We start from the raw sequence: 24,320 nt of genomic DNA, 5'->3' as shown, positions 1-24,320 counted from the left end.
AGAACAGAGCTTTTGCCTTCTTAAAACACCAGCAACGCATTTGCATTTCCTTGGTAGCAGCAGGATCTTCCGCAGGCCCTTATGGACCGCTGAGATCGGGCCCAGAGTTTGCTCTCCTTGCCCGGGCATTCTGCTGGGGTGAACCACCCCAGCGTCGTTCTTTTCTGCCGTTAGTTGGCAATGCCTATTAATTTCCTTGGTGTTGCGTGTACTTATGGGCGGCGGTAATCACTTACCATCAGGTGAGCCGCAAGCTCGTCCCTTATGATATAATAAGTAGACACGCTTGCGTTAATAATTTAACAATAAATATACAGGATGTTTCTACAAATATTTTCCCTGCATATATATTTAATTAATAAATGATATTCTATTAGAGATGTGAATAAAAACTCTTCCTAACTCAAGTAGTCGAGTCTATAAATAAGACGTTGATACAGCATCCCTATATAGTATGCTCGAGACGATTGATTGGCGATCCCATGTTGGTATACCATTGCGTAAGATAAGACATGAGATAATTAATGCAAATTGTATATTATTATACCGATTTTGTTACATTAGCGGATCATTATTTGTATATAGCATTTACCCGCATTTGCAATTTCTAATAATAGTCATAAATTATAAATTTGAACATTATTAATTTTCTACATTCTATATTCATTAAAGTTCTATTTCAAAGACTCCAATAAAGATATTTGATATTTATTTATTCAGTAAAAATTTATATTGCGTTTGAAATTATACAATTTTTGCTGCTAAGAAATTCATCAACATTGTAAAAAGATTGCTCCAACAGAAAACAACTCCCTCCCTCCCAACACCTCTCCCTAAAGAACTTCCAATTATGTAATTTCTTTAAACTATTTTTTTTTATGGATGATAATGGAATGGTGCACCCGCCTGCTCTAGCGGTTTACGCTGGCGGGTCATCAGTGAAGGATGATAAGATGAACATGAGGTCAGGTCAGTCAGCCCATCGTGACAAATTCACCAGGAATTTATCACGATGGTTTCCAGGGGGTTACAGTTAGCAACGGCAGTGAATAAAGTTGGGTAAAATAAATAAACCTTATACATTACATTTATTCTGTATAATTTTTTTATTATGTGTGTGTGTGTACAATAAAGAATAAACTACTCAACAATCCTTAACGATGTATTTATATTTGATATTACCATAGAAAAACAATATAAAAAAATGGAATATCAAAATTTGTAAATAAAAAACATGGTTCAAAATAAGAATGAAAACTATAAACGGAGGTCTGTAGCCAACTATAAGTGTGCGAAATTTCATAATCCTGCGTCCGCACAATTTTCGCAATGTTTTTACTTCACGAATTAATATTATATAATGACTAGCTTTTGCCCGCGGCTTCGCTTGCGTTAATTTATCCCCTCAGAGGTGGAATTTATCAAAATCCTTTCGTAGGGGATGCCTACGTCATAGTAACTTTATGCATGCAAAGTCTCAGCCCGATCGGTTTAAAATTGACAAAGTTTCATACAAACTTTCATCATCTATTTTATCCCCTTGGGTGTAGAATTATTCAAAATCCTTTCTTAGCGGATGCCTACGTCATAACATCTACCTGCATGCTAAATTTCAGCCCGATTCGTCCAGTGGTTTGGACTGTGCGTTGATAGATCACTATGTAAGTCACCTTTGAGTTATATATATTTAGATATACAATTTACATGACCTCTGACTACCCATTTTGGATTAGAGTCGTGAAGGTATATTTGTCAATTTATTATTGCTCACTGGTAGAAAGCGACAGAGAGTTTTGTTTGAGTCACAATGTGTTTGTTATTTTCAACGTTGTAAGAAGTGATGGCAAACAATATGAGCTCAGTACATATATAGAAAGTGGTAACGGCTGGGTCTCTATGTTTATTGACAGGTACTGTTGTATAGAAATATACATATACTTGACGGCCATGATGGTCTAGTGGGTTACCACACCGATGGTCGCGGGTTCCATTCCTAGCACGGTGCAAACATTTGTGTTCTGCATTTTGTGATAACACTCCGCCATCTAGTCCCAAACTAAGCAGAGCTTGTGTTATGGGTACTAGACAACTGATATAAAAACTTAGTTTATTTTAAACTTTCGTGTTTAATATACATTATTTAAATTATTAACCGGGTCTTAAAATTATTCGTGTTAAGACCCGGTTAATAATTTAAATAATGATATAAATACTTAGATTTTAAATGACATACATATTATACATAGAAAACACCCAGACCGATACAAACAATTATACTCATGAATACAAATGTTTGTGCCGTGAGAGGAATCGAACCCGCGACCATCGGACGCTTTGGTCTACGCTAGACCACCGAGTCATCGAACATATACATAGAAAATGATCATAAGAATTGTTCTATTATATTGTTTCATTAAACTGCTAAATTTTGGCATTAGCTTGAAATCCGAAATTTAGCGCAAACATCCTTTTTCCTGCCAATCGTAAACCTAAATATATTTAAACTAGAAGGTAGTTATTTCTGGCAGGTTGTCTACCATTCTTTTTATGAACTTTATATTTTTTATATATCACTTTTGACTAATATTGTTTTGTTACTTTCCCTTCTCGCTGTGAGCCCTTTTGGGAAGAATACACATTTAAATATTAATACAATATATATAATAAATATTTATTATTAAATATTTATAGCAAGCACTTAGAATGTCAAGATGATACTTTTTAACTGACAGAGAAACACATTTTTATACACATACAGTACGTACATATGGATGACTTTATATGCATTATATTGTAACGTGATTTACTACATAATTGTACCTACCCTTACCTGTTCCTTATCTTTGGTTCTGACCTGTTTAAATGTTTAAGTGTGTAACTGTATTGTTTTATATAACCAATTTAAATATAACTTTAATATTAAAGATAAATTCATGAGGTATCTGTTATTGGCTTTACTAACTAAGTAATACTATATATTGTCTGTAAATTGTATAAGCTGTTGATTACCTAAAATAAATAAATAAATAAATAATTATAATATATTTAAACCAAAGGTAGTTATTTCTGGCAGCTTGTCTACCATTCTTTTTATAAACTAAAGTTTATAAAAAGAATTTTTTATAGATTTTTTTTTATATTTTATTTAAAATCAAGTGAGAATGCTTAATGATTCGCTTTAAAAACCTTTACTGGCTTATGGGTCGAAATACAAAACTGTCTATTGACAATAAACTACTGATTTATAAGTCCATTCTAAAACCTGTATGGACATTTGGCTTTCAACTTTGGGGGAAGTGCGTCAAAGTCAAATATCAACATCATTCAAAGGGCCCAAAGTATTATACTGAGAACAGTATCGGGTGTCCCTTGGTACATCACCAACAACGAAATTCACAAGGAACTTGGCGTACTGACAGTAAAGGAGGAGATCCTCAATTGTAAACAAAAATATAAAAAGCGACTATGTGACCACCCAAATCAACTGGCTGCTCAATTACTACAAATACTTTACCACAAGCGACTAAAAAGAAGCGACATTGTGTAATGTTTGCAGTATGCTTAAGGAGTAGATTCTCCCGCTGGGGTGGACACTCCATTCTTAGATCCCACACCCAAAAAATCTGCTCATAGTTCTGGGACTGATTGCAGATAAGAAAAGAGAAAAAAAATTTTTTTTTTTTATATCAATTTTTTATATGTCACTTTTGACTAATATTGTTTTGTTACTTTGCCTTCTCGCTGTGAGCCCTTTTGAGAAGAATACATATTCCTACCGGTTTTTATTAAAATAGTAGTTGTGTTCCCGCTCCAGTAACAGCAGTATTGGTACTAATGATGATAATACTATTTCTAAGTTAGAGAGTCATTTTATGTTAATACTAGCTGTGCCCGCGATTTCATCCTCGTGAAATTTACAGTCTATATGTCATTCTGATGTATAAGCTATATTACTGTAAAGTTTCATTAAAAATTCATCGGGGTCAATTAGAAATATACAATAGATAGGGCTCCAATTAATTACAGTACTAGCTGACTCTCGCAACTTCGTCTGCATTACACTTACATAACATTTATCACGATATTTAGCCTAATTTACATAATATCTTTTAAAATTATAGCCTATGTGTTCTTCTGATGTATGAGCTATTTTACTGTAAAGTTTCATCAATATTTAGTTTTTGCGGGAAAGTGTAACAAACATACTCAGAAACTTTTGCGTTTATAATATTAATAAGACTAGCTGTACTCGCGACTTTGTCCGCGTGGAATTTAACTTTATTTTGCTAAAATAAAAGTAGCCTAAGTTATTCCTTATTACATCAGCTATCTGCCAATAAAAGTCCCGTCAAAATCGGTACAGCCATTTCAGAGATTAGCCGGAACATACAGACAGGCAGACAAAAATTGTAAAAAAAATATTTTGTTGCAGGTACCGTATTTATATTCATATGCTTGTAGTAAAAAACGGTTATTTCAATATTACAAACAGACACTCCAATTTTATTTATATGTATAGATAAGATATTATACCAGTTGGAGGCTTTCACAAAATACTTGCACATTAATTAGAATGTTACATTGTGGTGCGGCCGGGCTGCGCAGGCGCAAGACATTTAGCACACGCAACGTGCACTATAAAGCGCCGACTCAAATTCTGGATTAAACGCAATGCGCGGACATACACAACTTATGCCCCGTTTGATGGATTTAGTGTATACGATAGTGACTGGAAGAAAGTAATACTAATTGTTTAAATATATAATAATAACTTTGTACTTAAATATTAGACATAGTATAAAATAAAGTCGCTGTCGCTGTCTGTCCGTCCCTATGTATGCTTAAATCTTTAAAACTACGCAACGGATTTTGATTTGTTTTTTTTTAATAGATTGAGTTATTCAAGAGGAAGGTTTATATGTATAATACATGTACACCCGGGTGAAGTCGGGGCGAGTAGTTAGTAATAAATATAACAAAAACAAGAACTCAGATTAATTACAATAGCAATTAAATAGATTGATTTTCAATATATTACATAAATAAGCAATATTTAATTCTAAATTAAACATTTTGTATATTGAACTAATAAAAAATATTATATTAATAATATCACATTAACAATGGGAATAATAAACAACATATTTATATAAATTATTAACATTATAATCACGCCGACTGAGTTCTATATTATTTGAGGTCGCCCCAGCGTGATATAATTTATTAACAATTGAATAATAAAAATATTTCGCATAAAAATGACAATGATTCAAAAGTCAAGGTTACTTGTACGAGTCACTAAATGACTTTTACTTGCATGTGAACGGAGCATGATGGGTCTAGTTTTGCAATTATAACCACTATGCGCTAGTGTTAAGTAACACGATGCCTAACTCATACAATAGTGAAAGTTAATCGAGCAGTAGTTCAATTTGATTTCATTGTTTTAGTAAAATAATAAAATTGTTATAAACATTTATTTATAAACTAGCTTTTGCCCGCGTTAATTTATGCCCTTAGGGGTGGGATTTATCAAAATTCTTTCTTAGTGGATGCCTACGTCATAGTAGCTTTATACATGCAAAGTCTCAACCCGATCTGTTTAAAATTGACAAAGTTTCATACAAACTTTCATCCTCTATTTTATCCCCTTGGGGGTAGAATTATTCAAAATTCTTTCTTAGCAGATGCCTACGTCATAACATCTACCTGCATGCCAAATTTCTGCCTGATCCGTCCAGTGGTTTGGGCTATGCGGTGATAGATCACTATGTCAGTCACCTTTGAGTTATATATATTTAGATTATAGGCCACAGAGGGATGACACGATAAATTATTAAACAAATAATCTCCGAACAATTCATACAGGGCCGTCTAGATCCAAGTTAAGTTAGCTAAAGCTTGTGTTATAGGTACTAGATAACTGATCCAAATAGATAGATTTTTTTTCGTAAATACTATATTATATACATAAAACACCCAGATCGATACAAACAATCATACTCGCGATCACTTAGGTAAAGGAAATTAAACATGGAAAGCTGTTCACAGTTCCACGTATACTTTCGAAAGAGAGAGAAATAACTGCGTCTCTATCTTACATTTGTTATTTGTCATAATAAATATGCAATAAAATAATATAAATTAAATTATACTTAAAGGTAATGACTACCTGATGTTCCAAGCCAAAAATTTGTTATATATACTCGCTCTAAGTATAATTCAATAACAACATACTGATTTACTTATAATGAAAAACAGGTGAACAAAGTTGAACTACTGCTTTTCTTTTTTACAATGTGAAGTTAAAGTTTCTTGGAAATTATATGCTAAGGTAATTTGCAACTTGGCCATTCTACTTTTTTACCTACGAATACCTCAGACTTGCTCTGTATTTAAATACTTTTTCGATAAAGCTCTTTATACACGACGCATTTAAATACAAGCAAATTATTTATGTTTTATTTAATTATATAATGGAAATACATTTATTTGCTTGTCTATATTTCACTGGTAGAGAGAGAGAGAGAGAGAGAGAGAGAGAGAGAGAGAGAGAGAGAGAGACAAACTTTTTGGGTCTTCGCCATCTATACATACATATATATTTTTTTTTTCGGACTGCTCTAATGCTGTTGGCCGCAGCTGGTCTTTACAGCTTCACCGGACGTTAGGGGCGAGTGCAGATGGCACTCCAAACCCGCGGAAAGACTTATGGAGCGGCTGAAGGATACGACTTTAGTCTGAGGGCACCACTAGGGGTTCGAACCTCCGATCAGGCCGTCGTAATTCGATCCCCGTTTGAATTGGACGGGGGATCGATCGGAGGGGCTATAAATAAAATTGGAGTGTCTGTTTGTAATATTGAAATAACCGTTTTTTACTACATCCATATGAATATAATTAAAAATGTTATTTTGGTGTATGTACCATTTTTTTTTTTTTATTGGGTTGTTTGGGCTATTGTCAGATGTGTAGCACCTGTAGCACTGCGACCTACATAGATCTATTGTGCTCGCCCTTTTCAGAGTTCGCTACCTAGACCCGTCAGGGACAAGAATTGAAGGATATTCTTAGGAGCGATCGTTTTTATCTCCTCGGGAAAGAGTGTAAACTTTCCAAAGGAGAAAATGTATGTACTATGCGTATGGTACAAACACCAAAATAACATTTTTTACAATTTTTGTCTGTCTGTCTGTCTGTTTGTTCCGGCTAATCTCTAAAATGGCTGGACCGACTTTGATTTTTTAATAAAAATATTTTAGGACAAAATCTTATCCAAAGTTTAGCAGAGGCCTGTTGTACCGCGTTACTCTTCTGGTACATAAGAGACGATCTCAATTTACCATCCGTCAGCTTATTTGATTTCCAGTTGCATTAAATTAATTGTATTTTAAATGCTATATTATTCAAATTTAATTAATTCAATATTAAATTCTATATTCTATATAGACGAGGAAAAATGTTAAGACACTTGATACGGCACGATGATTTCATGTAAATTATTATTGAGGGGAAAATAGAAGGAAAGAGGGGGAGGGGAAGACCAAGGAATAGCCACATCAAACAAATTGAGGACAAAATGGGAGTCGTGTCGTATCAAGAATTAAAGAGCATGATGGAAGATCGCGGAAAGTGGCAAGAGCTCCACCGACAAGAGCGTAGCTCTTAAATTATGAATGAATGAATATATATATATCTATTGTAGAACTAACTAATTGTCAAGATTTTCTCACGAGACTACAGCATGAGTTTTTTAAGAAGGGTATATGAAGGTTTCTTAAGAGCCAGATAGCCCATCAAGTCAAATTCACCGGGAACTCTTAACAGTGAGAAACTGCGTGAAGGTCAAACGGATGTGGTACATTACCAGCAGTGGGTACATTAGTGCACATTGCTAACAATCCCATCAACCCTAGTGGCAGGATATTAGACTTGTCATTCCTACTAGATTCAATCCTTGATGTCGTATTATATTGCAATGATCATTGTCTTGTTTGCAGGAAACGCACTGATTATTCAAATACCAACATTATGATGATGATTATAATCATCATCAAGTAGATGATGATGTCATTGATAGCAAGTGATGTTTGTTTGTATTAATTTAATATTTACAGGAATAGCTTCGTAATGAAGTTTTATATGTATTGTATGTATTGTAACTATAAATACATATATAATATACATATAAAATATCCAGATTAATATAAACAATTATACTCATGAATACAAATTTTCGTGTCGAGGAATCGAATCCGTAACTGTTGGAAGTAAAGCTAGACGAAACTGTTAAACGACCAAGTCTGTCAAAGGTGTAGTATTTTTTTATTTCCTTCTCATGGCAACGAAACTGAACCTAGTACCTAATATATACATAGAACAGCGTGTAACACTGCGTCATAGAGATCAACGAATCGAAAGCATCAACAGGATGTCTGCAATTATAATACAAGTGGTTCAAGAGTTATCGTTGGTGATTTTTTTTTGTTCGCATATCATCACCAGTATATCCCATCATAGGTAATGAGTCATGACTTTAAATGATCAAGCATAATCATCAATGTTTTGATAACATTCAAATAAAGTTCAATTCTGTAATTAATGTAGCTATTAGAAAAAAAGTTGCAAAACTGTGGTGTACTAAAACTGTGGTGTTCGGAACAATTTTAAATAACATACTTTTTTATATTTATTTCGAGTAATTTTTGGTTTGATCATTAGAAGTAATAAAAACACCATTATTACATTTAATTCACAGCAATGAGCGCATACGTTTTTGTGTCAAAATGATGAAATGATATATCGTAAAAATTCATCATAAACAACAAATACACAATAACGAAGAAAATAATTATTATTCATCATTTGCATTAATTTATTTAATAAAAAAATTAATTAACAATGTTATTTTTTAGTTGTTACAGAAAAGTTGTAACCGGGTACATAAGTAAGTTACAACAGAAATGGCTTATATACAACAAATTTATATATTTTTTCCATATTTACTTTATTAGAAAATGTCTAAACTTTAATATATTTATATGTGTTAAAAATATTTTTTTTAATTATTATTCACACGGTAAAAAAACCAATCATTGTAATCCAACGCAACACATCGAGGCAGTACCCAAGATACTGGCAGCGTTGACTCATTGAATAGCCACTTACGTTCTAGCTAAACTAGTTCTCAGGTCCTAAGTAACCTCGATGAACCGTGCTAAAATACACATCAAAAATAATTTAAAAAATCAATCATTCGTTAAAAAAAAAATTTAGAAAAGCAAATCATTCGTTAAAAAGACTAATTTAAATCGGCTATAGAAGTCAATACACACGCATGGCAACACAATAAAAGTTAACCCAAGTCCGCAGTCTATGAGGTAGGGTCCCGTGATCCGGGTCGAATACGTCACAACCGCTGACCCCTGATGGATGCTGACCGCATCACGCGTCATGTACCACATATGACTCGGACGTTTTGACTTTGACTTAGATGTATCAGATCAATGTTTATTTACTGACTAGCGCTATCCTCCGGCTTTACACGGCATAATTTATCCATTTATATTCGGGTTACAAATACTGATTAGACTATTTGCTTTTGCAATCGCATATGCTGGTTGAATAGCATGGCTTACAAATTTGAATTTAAAAATGAATCTGCATTAATATTCAACATTTATTTGAAAAAAATACGAGCTGAGTTTCTTGTCAGTTCTTCTCATCTCGAAATCATTCCGAACTGACGCTAGGTTTGACATATCATAAGAGTCTGTAATAGACCTACATGAACAAAAATTTTTTGAATTTAATTTAATTGTAGGAATCTTTAATTTTTTTAACGCATTTCGTATGATCTTACTAGATGACCTATGTAGCTACGTCTGCGTGACATTTTCAGCATTCTTGTAACATTTTTCATTGCTGCCCCCCTCCTATAGTATTTTAGCGGCTCGGACTACTCTAATGCTGTTGGCCGTAGCTGGCCTTTACAGCTTCACCGGACGTTATGGGGCGAGTGCAGATGGCACTCCAAACCCGCGGAAGGACTTATGGAGCGGCTGAAGGCCAACTCCTGCCCGACGGATACGACTTTAGTCTGAGGGCACCACTAGGGGTTCGAACCTCGGCACAGGCCGTCGTAATTTCGATCCCCGTTTGAATTGGACGGGGGATCGATCGGAGGGGCGCCCGGGGGCGCCGGTGTGGAGCGCCCGGGCGCGCGCAGGCGCCCGGTTGAATGCGCGATATTGTGTGTTTGAGGTCGTCGTCTTCGCCGGCGAGGACGGTGTCGTGTGTGTGTGTAAAAGTGTGGTCGGGGTGGAACGGGTGGGCCCGTGGGGAGGTTACCTGCCGTTATGGGGTCGTCGGGGTCAATGAGAACGTGCCTCGGGCGACGTTGTCGCGTATGTCGGATATTACTCCTCGGTGCGTAGTCGACCGCACTGACTATAAGCGGATTAGGGTGGGATTGGGCAGAGTCGAAGTAGCGTCGAGACGCTTCCTTCATAAACTGCTTGATGGAGGGCAGATTAAGATCGCGGTGGAGATCTACGCTGCGAACGAACCACGGCGCACCGGTGGCTCGACGCAGAAACCTATTCTGAATGACCTGCAGTCTTTTAGCGGCTACGTTGGGGCCGCTATTTATGCTTATGTGTTTAGCAGCAGCAAGAAAGGAGGAGGTGAAGTGACAAGTCCAGTGGTGGCTATGTACATATTTATATTAACGAAGTATTTGCAATAGATACATAAGAAGTATATTTACAAGAGGCGAATCGGTCTCGACTGACAAGGTTGTTATTCTTCTAGCACCATCGTAACTAGGCAACGGTGTTGCCGCACGATGATAGTAGATTCTCTACAGTATTGATCATAGTGTGATGATATGTATATAGCATTTGTAGCCAAATGGGCTTTCTACGAGTAACATTAAAATAATTTGTCAACGCTAACAAGTAGGTCCTAAGATTAGCGTTAAACCAAACAAACAAACTCTTCAGTTTTGTTAACCATCATAATAAATTCCAGGTGAATTTGCCACTATGTGCTGACTAATTTTACCTCATTTTCACCTTATCATCCTCTACTGGTGCTACACCAGCGTAAACCGTTAGCGTAGGCGGGTGCACAATTCCATTATCAGCCATTAAAAAATATATCTACACGTTACACCTCAACCTTTGACTTTATGATACACATAAAATACAAAATGGCGACGCGACAATAACACCAAACTTATGGGCGATAATCTAAACAAGTTCCAATGACTACTACAAAATGGGTTACGCAAAACGTAAAACCATAGAAATAGCTATATGACATCACCGTTTTATCATTAAAATATTATCACAATCGTGTGTTGTACAGACTAGCACAGGTGGGGGGTATAATAAAATATGTTATTGACATCTTACATGGTAAAGTTTGTGAATTAAATGTGTCGGGACACCAGTGGAGTATGAAGTTATATAGTAGGATGAGGTCAGTCACCTCCGCTCGATCCCCCGTCCAATTCAAACGGGGATCGAAATTACGATCGCCTGAATCGAGGTTCGAACCTCTTGCGGTGCCTGAAGGATATGACTTTAATGAGAGCATGGCTAGGGGTTCGAAACTCGGCTCAGGCCGTTGTAATTTCTATCCCCATTTGAATTGGACGAGAGATCGATCGGAGGGAATTTGTAGGGCAGTAATTACGAACAACTATAATATTGAAATAAATTAATATCATCAATCATCATCAAGGAAGAATCCTTATCCCATTTATTAGTGGTCGGTGGAAGAAAAAAATATCTCTTCCATTCATCCCTGTTCGCAGTTATCTCGTTATTTACTCCCATTCTTACCATATCATCTTTCACACCGTCCATCCATCTCTTTTTCGACCGTCCTCTGCCCTTATAACCATCGACATTCATATGTAACACCATCCTTAAAATATTATATAATATTACTAGCCACTCGCCACAGTTCTGTTTGGGTGTACATGTATTATTATATATATAAACCTTCCTCTTGAATGATTCTATCTAATAAAAAAAACGCTTCAAAATCCGTTGAGTAGTTTTAAAGATTTAAGCATACATGGACAGACAGCGACAGCGACTTTGTTTTATAATATGTAATGATGATGATTATGATGATGATGATGATGATGAAAATATTATAAAATAAATAAGTGAATATTATTATTATACCTATCTTTATACAAAATGATTAACAAGTATGATCCAATTTAAATTGTATTAAAAAAAAGACTACAACCTCACTGAGTTACAAACAAGGTCTGTATTTCGACCGGCCGTCATACTCGAGCTGCGCGCGCACGATGACACGACCTGTCAAAATGCTTGACGTTATAGTGACAGACGAGTTAATTTGAACGATTCGAACACTTTAACGTTCGTTATGATTTTAGGGTTCAACGCTTTGTACAACGTTATATGAAAACCAAAAAAAAAAATTAAGAAAAAAAATCCCCAAATATGGCTCTAGTATCTTTTTCTCTATTCTCTCTATTCTATTGGGGAGTTTGGTCTATTGTCAGATACTAAGTATACCTATAACACTGAGACCTGTATAGATGGTGTGCGCTCTTATTCAAACTCGCTCCCTAAACCCGTTAGGGACAAAAATTGAAGGATAAGGCCTAATATCTCCATGCATTTCACTAGTACCTAAGTAAAGCTGTACAGTGCCCATATTATCCGTAGAGCCTAAATTATTTTTGTATACTTGCTACCCATATAAAAGGGCTCAAATCCAGTCGGGAGTTTGCCTCCGAAGTCGATACTGGAGTAAAGGGGCTCGCTTTGAGGCCCCAACTTACACCCTAAGAGGATCCTCTTAGGGATCATTCAGATGACAAGGTTTGAATGCTTTAAAATCAAACCAAACATCATATATTCATGTAGGACATTTTTGCCGCTTAAGACATTATCATCTGCTTCTTCCTTGTCCCATTTATTTGTGGTCGGCATAATATGTTTTTCTCTTCCATTCATCTCGTTATTTACTTCCTTTCTTACCATATCATCTTTCACACAGTCCATCCATGTCTTTCTCGTCCTTCCTCTGGACTTATAACCACATTCATATGTAACACCTGCCGTTTATGACAATTAAACAAAAAAAGCGCAGTCGGTGTAATATACGGAATCCCTAGAATATTATTGGAGCAAACAAACACACACCCACGCTAGTTATTAAATTAAACAAATTAAGTTTCGTCACGATGTTACAGGGTCGCCATGAAGCCTGTTACAAAAGTAATCAAACATTATGAGCAATTCGTTTTATAATTTGTAATCGCTAATTTTATTATTGGTCATCAAAAGTACAACAAATCTGAGATTTTTTTTTTAAACTAGTGATCCACCTCGGCTTCTTTTGGGTATTCATGCTGCTTGTAGGCACTTTTTTTAGGGATGATAATGGAATGGTACACCCACCTGCGTTAACGGTTTGCGCTGGCGGAGCACCTGTGGAGGATGATAAAAGGAACATGAGGTCAAGTCTAGTCAGTGGCAAATTCACAAGAAATTTATCATTATGTATGCCAGGGGTAATCAAATTGCTAGTTTTGTAGAGACTGGTCTGCTCTGATAACTATGACTCGTTTATTTTGTTACTCAACTCTGACCGAGCCTGTGTTATGGGTACTAGACAACTGTTATAAACACATTTTTTTAATTTGACATCTTGATCGATGCAAACTATCACACTCATAAAAATATATTTTAAATTTGACGCGGCCATTATTTATACGTATAATTAGTAAATCACGAGATCTCACGTAACCGACATGATCACGGGTAAACAGTTTACCCGACGATCATGGCAGTTAAAACACTGCCGAAATATCGGGAACTCAATAAAAATAAAACGTGGTAAGATCCCGTGATTTCATAGCAACATATCCAACACATCAACAAATGTTTGTACTGTGCGAGATTCGAATCCGCCAACATCAAATAGTCGGTGTGCTAAACTACTAGTCTACCGAGGCCGTCTAATAATTAAAAGGATCCTAATACATATTACTATTCAAAGAGTTGAACTGATAAAACTTTGCAACTAAAACCGATGACTTAATAATGTACCGTTGTCCATAATCTAGATAAATCCACATTTTTGTTAACATAAAAAAAAATGGCGGCGATGATGTCACGTAGCGACCGGTCGGAGGTCGCTAGCTGGCTCCCAAATTCATATTAACTTTCCACATTTTTTACATTAGAAAGAATTATAATAAAAAATACAAATTTGGAACTCTATAAAAATGATAAGTTAAGTGTGCTCAGTAGAGTGAGACGGTATTTTACGGCGGCCCATCGCTTGCAAGTATACGAGGCACAGATCCGGCCGCATATGGAATATTGTTCTCATCTCTGTGCAGGAGCACCACAATACCAGCTACTTCCATTTGACCACATTCAGAACCAAGCAGCCAGAATTTCGTGATCTTCTGGATAAATAGCGGTTGTTGCGGGTGAATAATACGATGTTGTTGGTCAAGACGATGTATATTACAGATGATAATAAACTGACAATGTGTACATAGAAATAATGATCTTATATACTAAATAATAATAGGAAAATGTAAGGTGGGGTGACACAGTTTAGACACAGCAGTGCCTAGTAGACAATATTGAATTTGTCTTACTAGACATTATTAAATGCAATTATTATTTTGATGTGTGTAGGTGACTGTGTCCCATAGCGGTCTTCCACATTGTGGTTTCACCTCCACAACCACATTGTGGATTCACCTTCCAACAATGATATTTCCGAACTAATATAATATTGAAACCTTCAAGAAAAGAGATTATTACTTTTTAAAAGGCCGACAATACACTTGCAATATTCCTGGTGTTGCGCATGCTCATGGGCGGCAGTAATCACTTTCCATCAGGTGAACCGCTTGCTAGTTTATCCCCTGGCCTATGAAAATGAAAATAGACATAATGTTTATTCTAATCTTGAACTCCTTCTTTATATATAAACTATAAGTGTGTAAAATTTCATACTCTTCCGTTCGCGCAATTTTCATATAAAAGGTGTACAACATTTTTACTTCACTTATTAATATATAGATGAATGTATAATAAAATTAATTATTTCCCGACATTTCGTTTGCTATTTTTGACATAAAAGATCCATCCTTGTGATCCAATTTATTCTTATGCCATATTTTATTATACTGACTATGACATTATATGTTTATTTAGGATCATAAACAGATTTACAATTAGAATACTTATAACTATTTTAGAGGAGCTCCACCGACAAGAGCGTAGCTCTTAAATTATGAATGAATGAATGAATAACTATTTTAAGTTAACTATGTATTATATATTAAAAACATCATCATCATTATCATCTGCTTCTTCCTTATCCCATTTATTTGGGATGGGTAATATGTTTTTCCATTCCATTCATCCCTGTTCGCAGTCATCTCGTTATTTACTTCCTTTCTTACCATATCATCTTTCACACAGTCCATCCATCTCTTTATCGGTCTTCCTCTGCCCTTATAATCATCCACATTCATATGTAACACCTTCCTTATGAATTATTTTCATTCCTATTTATTAAAGTACATTAAGTAAATGCATATGAACTAATATATTATGTACGTATAATTATGTTTCGAGTATACGTATATATGATATTATATAGTATATTACTCAGCCGTAAAGAGGTAACAAACAGACAGATATATTATAATATTCGTATGGACGTATAGAGTTAAGCATTTCCCTTGTTTTACGAGTTAGTGGAAAGTAACAAACTTGCGGTTAACAATTGTATGGAAATAATTTTACGAGCTCTTCACGCCGTTCCTTTTCCCGGACCTGCTAGAAAATTGTTATTTAAGGCCCTTCATGTGATAGACTGCAAAACATAGTTGCTAACCGTACGAGGTGCTTTATACATTAGAATAGAATAGAATAGAAAATTCTTTATTCAAATAAACTTAATTTAAGCACATTTGACTAGGCATCACAAAATTCACATTATCTAAAGATGACAGAGTTACCTATCTTTACATAGTATAAAATGAAATCATTTCGCCTGTCTGTCCGCTTCGATCTTTTAAACTACGGCACTGATTTTAATTTTGTTTTTAGCAATAGACAGAGTGATTCGAGAGGTAGTTTTACACATATAATATATACGTGTATAATACTAGAATATATAATATTAGCTAGTCTATATGAAAATAAGATGGTTTACCATTTCAATGTTACAAAAAAATATGTAAAAATTATGACCCCATAATAAAAAATAGGAATATTAATATTCTTTCATTATTATTAGTTACATAAAAAAATGCTCCATTAAAACTAGCTCTCTTTTTAACACGCTGTAATTAAATCTTTCGATAAAGATTTAATTACAGCGTGTTAAAAATAAATAACAATTTCAAGTCCATAAACTAACTCTATCCAGAATTGTTACTTTATGTTCTCACACTCTCGTATGTAACACGTTTAGTTGAATTACTAATTAAATTTCCGATATTAAATGCACATTTAGTTTGCATTACTGTATTTTTAATTTGTATATTAAAACAGTAATAAAATAACAGGTAAATAAATAAGAAATGTAAATATTGTATTGGTAGGCATGGATATTATAATATCTTTACTATAATAAATTTAAGTATTTTACCATAAAAAAATACTACATGTATTGTTGTCATCATGTTTGTGAGGAGAAATAAATAAATCATATTATTATTATTATTATTATATTGGATGGTGAGAATTTGCGCTAAATTATATATTAATAGTGCAGAATCACGTTGTCGTTCGGAGAAATTACTTAATTAAATTACACACTACATAAAATAGTAAGTACTATATTCAAACATAATGAATACAAAATAATTATATTTTCTTTTAAAAGTACAATAAAAAGTTCGAGAGTCCATTCTGTATATACGGCGACAAATACAGACAGACACTTACACAAATACTTAAATGTCTGTGGTACTTAAATTTTGCATGTTTTTTAGATTTTGGATTCGGATTATAATAATAAAAAAAAATTAAACTTATTTTGGAATTTTGAATTATTTTTATTATTTATGAAAAACTTACATATATGGAAAATATATATTTGAATTAATATATTGTATTGATACATTGGACTACATACATACGTGATAGATATTCTATCACGTATGTACTTTTAGGTTAATTGTTAAAATATAATACTCCAAAAATTATTTATCTTAATAAAATATCGTATTAAATGAAATAACAAACAGAGTCAAAATTTTCACCAATTTTGTTATTGCATTATTAATAACAAAAAGGAGTATCGGATAATTAATTTTATGCTAATGATGATGATGATGATGATGATGATACTAATGAAATGTGATTGATAGTATTATCATAAATTTTTGTAAAGATAAAGAATGAATACATTAGAGGAAGTATGAAAATAGCACTGGTGTCAGAGAGGTTGAAGAGTAATCGTCTATCATGGTATGGACATGTAATGCGTAGGAATGAGGGTAATATTTTAAGAAAGGTGTTACATATGAATGTGGATGGTTATAAGGGCAGAGGAACACCGAAAAAGAGATGGATGGACTGTGTGAAAGATGATATGGTAAGAAAGGAAGTAAATAACGAGATGACTTTGAACAGGGATGAATGGAAGAGAAAAACATATTACACCGACCACAAATAAATGGGATAAGGAAGAAGATGAGTATTATCATAAAATTTTAACATATTATTTACTAGCCTCGTATTGGCGGCAATAAAGTCAGGAAGTCGGGATTGAAGTGCAATCGATGTGAAGGAGTACGGTTAAAGGACTAGTTTGACCCATCGGTCAAATGGCGGGTTTTTGCTACCGTTTGGTCTAAGTCATAAGTGTAGTTCAAATTTTTTTTTATGGCACTTTAGACTCCAGAGGTTGTGGCAAAGAAAATATGTATATCCACAACGAAATATCACAGGTAGTATAATAATACCTAAGTTAGGTAAATACAGATAGTATGCCTTTTCTCATTGCTGCAACCGCTTTCTGTTTTTACTCAATGGTTAGCTGGTAGAAAATGCCATATGGCAAAGCTCGCCAATTGTACGTTATTTTAAATAGGGACAAAATAAATTTAGTTTAGTTGAATAAGGCAGTAAATTAAGAATAAAAGACACGTCTTTTATCCATAATTTACTGGTATTTTTATCTTGGAACTCTGGAATATCAATGCATAAGCGGTATCACATGCTATCGTGGTATCCATAACTGTTCCTGTATATAAGCTATGAATACCACCGATTATGAGGAGATCAGTCAGCGTGTTTGCCATTCCAAGTACCTGCCTACATAAAAAATATTTACGAGTATATCTTAGGAATTTCGTTAATAAATAAAAGTACAGTTCACATTATACAGGTATGTATATATAGAATACTATAATGAATCATTAACTAACCGGAAGGTTCATTGATTGATATTTATTACCATATTAATATAGATTCTGACGCCCCGTGAATCACTGATTCGTCGTAAGTAGCGGAATGAGGTCATGTTGTGCAAATTCTTGTTTATATATTTACTGTTGGAAGGTTTCCATATTCTCGATTTGTCTATTTGTTATCCTTAACATCTTTCCTTGTTTATAACAATCGAGACTAATCTAAAACACGATTGTGTTTTATTTTGAACCAGTTGTACATGGAATGTCTCACCAAATCCAATTCAAACGGAAATCGAATTTCTGACGGTCTAAACCGCGATTCGGACCTGTAGCGGGCCCTCAGACTAAAGTCGTATCCTTCAGGTAGGTCCCATACTGGCTCCTCACCTAGATTCACCGTCCCATACAAACGGGACTCGAAATTACGACAATCTGAGCCGCAGTTTCATCCTCTAGCGGGAAGTCTGACTAAAGTCTAAAGTCGTATCCGTCAGACAAGAGTTGGTCTTTAGCCGCTCCATAAGTCCTTCCGCAGATGGTGCCATCTGCACCCACACATAGAGCGGCTGCTGCCTGACGGATACCACTTTAATCTGAAGGTACCGCTAGGCACCGGATGGAAGATTCCGCGCTGAATGATGAATCTATACTAAGATGTTTGTCTTTCCCTAAAGTTAGCCAAAAAATCATCGTAACTTTAGTGCATAATGTTTATTCGGCAGAAGAGTTTAATTTTACTATTCTCTCACCTCGGCTTTGCCTTGCCACCTTCGCATGCCCTCGTCACTTTTGTAAGATTAAAATAATATGCAGACTATGTTACTCTGAAATAATGTGTATTTCGAACAGTAATATAATTTCTTAAATCTGTGCATTCAATTTTGGACTTTACTTGCCTTATAATAAAAATCGCTTTCTCTCTTCATAATATCATCATGGCTTGCTACAGTAAGTTCATGACTTGCACCACAGGCTATAGTATCTCGTCTCAGTGCGCTTTAGCACAAATTAGCTGTCCTATTAGTACAATTTGCATACTAATTAGGACTAACTTCAGACTGATTTAATAGCAACATTGTCTTGACCATGGGAAGGAGTATTTATTCATTAAACCTCGTTCCTTCTCGTGCACTTGTTATTTCCATTGTTTAAATGTATTATTAGATTCCTTTGCCTATCTAATAAAATATTTATTGAAATAAACTAAATTTAAGCATTTTTGAACAATCATATATATTTTTTCTAGCGTTAATTCGAAAAAAGAACAAGGAAGAAACTCGCGTGTTGTATTTTTAAATAATTTTAGTATCTTTACATTTTGAAGTTGAATTGTGTGAAAACAAACTACCAACTTGAACTAATTTATTTTTTTCGTAAGTACGTAATATACACAGAAAACATATGTACAATCATATTCATGAAAATAAATGTTAATTCGATATATCCTCCACATAAGCGTGTGTGTGTCAAATACATAGTAATGTTTGTAATGTTTTAATGCATCTAAATCAAAGGTGACTGACTGACATAGTGATCTATCAACGCACAGCCCAAACCAAGGGACGGACCGGGCTGAAATTTGGTATGCAGGTAGATGTTATGACGTAGGCATCCGCTAAGAATTTGATTAATTCTATCCCCAAAGGGATAAAATAGGGGATGTAATTTTGTATGAAACTTTGTCAATTTTAAACCGATCGGGCTGAGACTTTGCATGCATAAAGCTACTATTACGTAGGCATCCCCTAAGAAAGGATTTTGATAAATTCCACCCCTAAGGGGATAAATTAACGCGGCCGAAGCCGCGGACAAAAGCTAGGGTTTTTACTCCTTCTGTATATAGACTGTACGTGTGCGATATTTCATACTCCCCCGTTTGGCAAATTATAAAGTTTTTACTTCAGATATTAATATAAAGATAATTTGAACATTGAACATATTTCTTCATATCAATTTAATAGAACGCAAAACATACAATCTCACTTGGTATCTATTGATTAGCATATGCTGACGATCAATGAAATATACCCTTGTCTTAGTAATTAATGCTGACCATCGATGATGAGATTAAATGATTAAATTACTGTCTACGTTCAGTGTCAAGTATCACGTGTAGACGCTGATAACTCAGGGTTGCCAACGTTAACTTTTGCTACTCTCAAGAGTGAAACTTTACGGAAATACCGCGCGGGTGCCGGGTGGCAGAGAGGGAAACTACGAGCAGTTCCGGGGACCTATAACCCGGGTGTTTACCAACGTTAAAACTGTTGTCAAACTTGTCGTTCCATAGATTCGCCGCCCTGGTACCGGGTCCATCGTGTGGTAGAGAGGGAAACTCCGAACAGTTCCCGGGACAAGTAACCCGGGTGTTCACCGACGTTAAAAACTTAGCTACTTTGACTTAGCTACCCTCAAGAGTCAAACTTAGCATTCCATGGATTCACCGTCCGGTTGCCAGGTTAATCATGTGGCAGAGAGGAAAACCCGAGCAGTTCCCGGGACTTGTGACCCGGGTGTAGGTTTAAGGCCCCTTTGTCGAGCTATGTTACCACTCACCTTCACAGGGACATATATTTCTGATGCCTGCCAATGCAGCTTTAGAGAAGTTCTACTACAGTTCTAGATCATGCCAATATCTTTTAGAAGATTGTACAGAGATTTCGCTGGTATACCTCTCGTTCCCACTTCGACCACTTATAAATTATCTACAAAGTAATGGTAAAGTTAATAATAAGAAAGTAGTTTATAAAAACAGCTACAAAGCAGTCGATTGTATTATACAATGGTCTCGTACAGATGGGGACAAATTGCTAGAAGCTCTGATACCTAGCAGGATAACGAAGAGTTACCAGACCATTAAATACCATCAAGAGTGTGTCTCGTACATCATATTTTGGCGATGGAGAGAGTAACAGAGTAAAACAGATATTACACATTTCCATATATTAAATTCAGAATAAAATTATCGTATGTGTATGATGTTCCTCGTGCAGTTGGCAACCCTATGATTGTTGTACATCGTGTTGTAAAATATACCTTACAATTAATTTAAACGCGTTTTTAGATAAGGACGCTTTATCGAGTTTTAGATCGATTTTTGACTACTATTTGTATGTGACACGATGCAAGATAATGTAAAATGTCTAATTTATTAGTAATTCTCTCGGTTGGGTAATATTGGATCAGTGGATAAATTACTAGAAACAGTTGTATCAACGTTTGGAGAAAGAAATACGAGATAGTCATTTGTTTTTCTGTATCCGCTCTTTAGCCGCTATTAGCCAGTGTAGCCAGATTAAAATTTTACCGTGTGTTTTGGGGAAAGTTTATTTAGCAGAGCAAGTTTTTTTAGGCTTTTTTTTAGGTTGGGCTGTAAAGGGTATTAGGATGAGCTTGAAGTCAGGTCATTTTGCAAAGATTCTTTTGTGTATAGAATAGAATAGAAAATCATTTATTGAAATAAATTACATTGAAGCACTTTTGAATAGTCATCACATTTTTTTAATCTACCGCTCATTCGGAAAGCTGACTCATCACAAGAAAAACAAGCAAGAAATTTGCGCGTTGCCCTTAAATAATTTTATTATTACTTTACATTTTTAAGTTTAAGTGTGTGAATACAAACCACCAATTAGCACTAATTCAATTAAATACTCAAATTGAAAAAATATTGAATATATAAGCAACTGGTTAAACAATTAATAAGAGGAAATCAGACATAGTGATTAGAGCAGACCAGTCCCGGCAAGCAGCACCCGTTCACGAGTATGACGGATGAGCCAGCCATCACTGCGCTCGACCATATTTTAGGGAGCCCAATGACCCGGCCAAACACGCCGCCACAAGTCTAGACAATTTAGTGAGCATGATTACTCAAAACACTAGACCACGTCAAAGCTACTTACAATTGCCATCTGATAGTTATAGTATTAACATTTTACATAAGAATGCATGCGGCAATTAATACAAAAACCGCTACGCTTTGATATTTCTAAAATAATTAAATCAAGAAAGCAATGAGAAAAATAAATTATAACGTTGTATGCTAATAAACTAATTATTTACTTGATATGTTGTCATCTATGAATTCGTCTATCCTGTAATAGGCTTTCTTACACAAAAATTGTTTAATGTAAGATTTGAATTGCCTCTCTGTCAGATTTAGTGCAGATTCTGGCAGTTTATTATAAAATCTTACGCAATTACCGTAGAATGAATTACTGTCTTTATGCAGACGGCATTTAGGTAAAATTAGCTTATTTTTATTGCGTAAGTTTCTACTTGCACAGTCTTTGAGTTTTTTAAAACTCTCTAAGTTCTTCCGTATATACATGATATTTTCATAAATGTATTGTGAAGTGAAGTGGTGAAGTGTATTTATATACTTATATATTAGTTTGTAATGAACTCAAAATTGATTTGCCTGATTTTGAAAATGTTATATACATGGGGTAAAATATAGCATGGGGGTTGGTTCCCTTAATAATCATAAATTTATATGTATATATTTATTAATTAAAAACCCGTATGTTCGATTTTTTTATTAGGGATGGAAGCTGCCTGAAAATCAGCGCTGTATAGATGCACCTCATTGAGGTTGTACTTATATTAGTAACAGTTGGCTCTGCTCCTATTGCCAAATTTGTGTGTTATTTTTTTATTTATTATTTTGTCAATTATTGGAAATTGTTGTGTTATGTTGGCAATAATGAATCTATCTATCTATCTAAATCACTCTAAATACTGCAATTCGCCTGATACACTCCCAGCATCACCAGATGCGAGCAGTAATGTAGTAAGCCCAGCTTTCCGTTAATTATAACCCGGTGAGCCGTATGGCCGGCGACACTGTTCGACTCTAATGAAGATCCCAAAGGTCAAGGCACTTTCTAACGTGTTAGTGACACGAAAGTAAAAGTTTTGTACTTACACCCTTTTGCTCACGGTGGAAACTCGTTGCGGTGCTTTTTATGTGGTTGGTTGGTTAATTTGTTGTTTTGCTGGATTTTTGTTTAATTGTATTTATTATACAACTACATTACTAGCGACCCGTCCCGGCTATACAAATATTTTAATTTATCGGTTTATATGTGTTACTACTAGCTCTACTCGCGACTTCGTCCGCGTGTCCGGGAATTTGACTTTAAATTTCTAAAATAAAAGCAGCCTAAGTTACTCCTTATTACATCAGCAAAAAAAGTCCCGTCAAAATCGGTCCAGCCATTTCAAAGATTATCCGGAACAAACAAACAGACATACCAAAAATTGTAAGATGTTATTTTAGTGTGTGTACCGTATTTATATTCATATGCATGTAGTAAAAAACGGTTATTTCAATATTACAAACAGACACTTCAATTTTATTTCTATGTATAGACTAGCGGCTTCGTAGAGATGCATTAAAAATATTTTAATTTCTCGGCTCGTTCTATACTATAACACACATGTATTGTACATATAATCCTTCCTCTTGAATTACTCTATCTATTGCCGAAAACTGCATTAAAATGCGTTGCGTAATTTAAAAGATAATAAGCGAACAATCATCTGTGTCGGTTACGATCTGATCATCTCTACTCTAAGATATATTTAACAACAAGGTTTCGGTTTCATCTGCACGAAATTCATACCCTGTGTGGTATTCTAATATATAGTATCATTCTATATCTATAAAGTTTCATCAAAATCCGTTTAATAGTTTATACGTGAACTAGCTATTCGCCCCGGCTTCGCACGGGTGTACATGTATTATACATATAAACCTTCCGCTTGAATCACTCTATCTATAAAAAAACGGCTTCAAAATCCGTTGCGTAGTTTTGAAGGTTTAAGCATACATAGGGACGGACAGACAGCGACAGCGACTTTG

The sequence above is a fragment of the Achroia grisella genome, unplaced genomic scaffold (assembly GCF_030625045.1).
Source record: "Achroia grisella isolate CSIRO2021 unplaced genomic scaffold, CSIRO_AGI_Agris_v1 utg478, whole genome shotgun sequence".
Taxonomy (NCBI): domain Eukaryota; kingdom Metazoa; phylum Arthropoda; class Insecta; order Lepidoptera; family Pyralidae; genus Achroia; species Achroia grisella.
This window is presented reverse-complemented; position numbering follows the sequence as displayed.